General features: G+C 41.0%; 1 non-coding gene across 1 annotated transcript; it reads left to right on the top strand.

The window, feature by feature from the left end:
- The first annotated feature begins 3,793 nt into the window (after positions 1 to 3,793).
- On the top strand, positions 3,794 to 3,901 carry LOC112731139 (small nucleolar RNA R71). Its single transcript, XR_003166930.1, has one exon. It is a non-coding gene; the product is annotated as a small nucleolar RNA R71 (small nucleolar RNA).
- Positions 3,902 to 4,180: the final 279 nt, after the last annotated feature.

Raw genomic sequence — 4,180 nt, 5'->3', positions numbered from 1 at the left:
GAGGGGGGTATGGTTCGGCCATTATGGGTGAGTTTGGATGGGAAAGTGGTTTGAATTTGAATGGTGAGGTAGGTGGGGTTTTATGAAGGATGGATGTGAGTGGTGAAGAGAATGGTGGGATTTGATAGGTGAGGGGTTTTTGGGGAAGAGGTATTGAGGTGATTGGTGAATGGGTGAAGAAGAGAGAGAGAGGTGAGGTGGGTGGGGATGTTGTGGGGTCCACAGATCCTGAGGTATCAAGAATTTCTCATCCCTGCACCATGTGGCGTGCAAAACTCCCCTTGCTGCCAATCCTGGCGTTAAACGCCAGGCTGCTGCCCATTTCTAGTGTTTAACGCCAGCTTCTTGCCCATTTCTGGCGTTAAACGCCCAGAATGGTGCCAGACTGGGCGTTTAACGCCCATTCTGCTACCCTTACTGGCATTTAAATGCCAGCAAGTTTCTCCTCCAGGGTGTGCTGTTTTTCATTCTATTTTTTCATTTCGTTTTTATTTTTTCACTTGTTTTTGTGACTTCACATGATCATCAACCTACAGAAGACATAAAATAACAATGGAGAATAAATAAAATTGGGTTGCCTCTCAACAAGCGCTTCTTTAATGTCAGTAGCTTGACAGTGGGCTTTCATGGAGCCTCACAGATACTCAGAGCATGATGATGGCCTCTCAACACCAAACTTAGATTTGGTTGTGGCCTCCCAACACCAAACTTAGAGTTTGAATGTGGGGATTTTGTTTGACTCTGCATTGAGAGAAGCTTTTTATGCTTCCTCTCCATGGTTACAGAGGGACATCCTTGAGCCTTAAACACAAGGGACTCCTCATTCACTTGAAGGATTAATTCTCCTCTGTCTACATCAATCACAGCTTTTGCTGTGGCTAGGAAGGGTCTACCAAGGATGATGGATTCATCCATACACTTCCCAGTGTCTAGGATTATGAAATCAGCAGGGATGTAGTGGTCTTCAACCTTTACCAAGACATCCTCTACAAGTCCATAAGCTTGTTTCCTTGAATTGTCTGCCATCTCTAGTGAGATTCTTGCAGCTTGTACCTCAATGATCCCTAGCTTTTCCATTATAGAGAGAGGAATGAGGTTTATACTTGACCCTAGGTCACACAGAGCCTTCTCAAAGGTCATGGTGCCTATGGTACAAGGTATTGAGAACTTCCCAGGATCTTGTCTCTTTTGAGGTAATCTCTGCCTAGTTAAGTCATCCAGTTCTTTGGTGAGCAAGGGGGGTTCATTCTTCCAAGTCTCATTACCAAATAACTTGGCATTTATTTTCATGATTGCTCCAAGGTACTTAGCAACTTACTCTTCAGTAACATCTTCATCCTCTTCAGAGGAAGAATACTCATCAGAGCTCATGAATGGCAGAAGTAAATTCAATGGAATCTCTATGGTCTCAGTGTGAGCCTCAGATTCCCATGGTTCCTCATGAGGGAACTCCTTGGAGGCCAGTGGACGTCCAGTGAGGTCTTCCTCAGTGGAGATCACTGCTTCTTCCTCCTCTCCATGTTCGGCCGTGTGGGTCATGTTGATGGCCTTGCACTCTCCTTTTGGATTCTCTTCTGTATTGCTTAGAAGAGTACTAGGAGGGAGTTCAGTAACTTTCTTACTCAGCTGACCTACTTGTGCCTCCAAATTTCTAATGGAGGACCTTGTTTTAGTCATGAAACTTTGAGTGGTTTTAATTAGATCAGAGACTACAGTTGCTAAGTCAAAGTGGCTCTGCTTAGAATTCTTTGTCTGTTGCTGAGAAGATGATGAAAAAGGCTTGCTATTGCTAAACCTGTTTCTTCCACCATTATTGTTATTGAAGCCTTGTTGAGGCCTCTGTTGGTCCTTCCATGAGAGATTTGGATGATTTCTCCATGAAGGATTGTAAATGTTTCCATAGGAATCTCCCATGTAATTCACCTCTTCCATTGCTGGGTTCTCAGGATCATAAGCTTCTTTTTCAAATGAAGCTTCTTTGGTAATGCCTGTTGCTACTTGCATTCCAGACAGACTCTGAGAAATCATATTGACTTGTTGAGTGACGTGGCAGAAATTGGCGCGTTAAGAATTGTTATAAGATATGCGTTGCAAGTATAGTTCTCAACCAACCAGAAATTCGCTTATCAATTTAGAAGGGTGTCACAAAAATTAAAATAAAAATACTGGGAGTATGAATCCCAGGTCGTCTCCCAACGAGTTGCAGGAAAGTGTGCTATTTTTTTAATCAGATGGGTTTCAAAATGGGTTGAATCGAGTAACAGAAAATTAAATCAGAAAATTTATGTAATCTAAATAAAAGTCTTGATTGGGAGTAGATTAGCGGGAAGCTCTATTCTTGTTGGAGTACTCTTAAGATTAATTGACAATTGGAAGTTATTTTGTGTAGTTGTCCCTTACTAAGTAAGGGAAAGTCAAACAAGTTGGAATGCTGTTCTATCCACAAGTTCCAATTCGCTCACTTGGAAGGATTGGTGTTAGTGATTAGAGAGCAACCTAACAATAAACCCAATTACAATTTTTCTTTTAAGCATTCCAACTCAAAGGTTCCTTTCAATCAACTCCCCATCAAGTTAGGGAACTACTCGCTCATTGTGAATGTAAAATTCATAACATAAGAAAGAGAATTGAAGAAAGACATAATAAATAATAATAAAAAAGATCAATTAAAAATAAAAGTAATTCTTGTATTAATAAATTCTAAAATAATCCAATAGTAAAATTGAGTAAAATAAAGACATGGAAGAGTAAGAGACAAGTAACGAGAACGAACTAGAATGACGAAGTCTTGATGAGGCAATAACTCTTCTCAATATCCCAATGCAAAAACAATGAAAATCATAAATCCTAAAAACTATGAATGTAGAGAGAAAAACATAGAGGAGGAATAAAAACTAGATCTAAAAAACTAAAACTCTCTAGAATGAATGTTGTTCTAGGTCTCTGGATGTTCCCTAGCTCTAGTCTACTTTTCTGGGCCGAAAACTGGGTCAAAATAGGGCCCAAAATCGCCCCCAGCGATTCTGCAGATTATGCAGATCGCGCATGTCACGCGATCGCGTCATTCATGCAGACGCGTCATTCGGCGTTTTGCTTTGCCATGCGGGCGCGTTGTCCATGCCTCCGCGTCACTTGTGCTATTCCAATCCGCGTGGTCGTGTGAGCCATGCGGCCGCGTCACTGTGATTTCCTCTCTTCTGCGCGGTCGCGTGAGCCATGCGGTCGCGTCACTTCTCGCTGGTCATCTCCTCAATTTCTCGTGTTCCTTCCATTTTTGCAAACTTCCTTTCCAATCTCCAACTCATTCATGCCCTATAAAGCCTGAAACACTTAACACACAGATCACGGCATCGAATGGAATAAAGGAGAATTAAAATACATAATTAAAAGTCTTTAGGAAGCAAGTTTTCAATCATGTAATAATTTTAGGAGGGAAATATAAATGCATGCTAATTATATGAATAAGTGGGTAAAGATCATGATAAAACCACACAATTAAACACATTATAAACCATAAAATAGTGGTTTATCATTGAGTCAATATTTTGTTCTGAGCCAGTATGGCATTCAGAGTATCAATCTCAAGAACTCCTTTCTTCTGATTTGTTCCATTATTCACAGGATTCCTTTCAGAAGTGTACATGAATTGGTTATTTGCAACCATTTCAATGAGTTCCTGAGCTTCTGCTGGCGTCTTCTTCAGATGAAGAGATCCTCCAGCAGAGCTGTCCAATGACATTTTGGACAGTTCAGATAGACCATCATAGAAGATACCTATGATGCTCCATTCTGAAAGCATGTCAGAAGGACACCTTCTGATCAATTACTTGTATCTTTCCCAAGCTTCATAGAGGGATTCACCTTCCTTCTGTCTGAAGGTTTGGACTTCCACTCTAAGCTTGCTCAATTTTTGAGGTGGAAAGAACTTTGCCAAGAAGGCATTGACTAGCTTTTCCCAAGAGTTCAGGCTTTCTCTAGGTTGTGAGTTCAACCATGTCCTAGCTCTGTCTCTTACAGCAAAAGGGAAGAGCATAAGTCTGTAGACTTCAGGGTCAACCCCATTGGTCTTGACAGTGTCACAGATTTGCAAGAATTCAGCTAAGAACTGATGAGGATCTTCCAATGGAAGTCCATGAAACTTGCAATTCTGTTGCATTAGAGAAACTAATTGAGGCTTAAA

Source organism: Arachis hypogaea, chromosome 12 (genome assembly GCF_003086295.3).
Source record: "Arachis hypogaea cultivar Tifrunner chromosome 12, arahy.Tifrunner.gnm2.J5K5, whole genome shotgun sequence".
Lineage (NCBI taxonomy): Eukaryota > Viridiplantae > Streptophyta > Magnoliopsida > Fabales > Fabaceae > Arachis > Arachis hypogaea.
The sequence above is the reverse complement of the archived record's forward strand: the minus strand, read 5'-3'. Positions and strand labels throughout refer to the sequence as shown.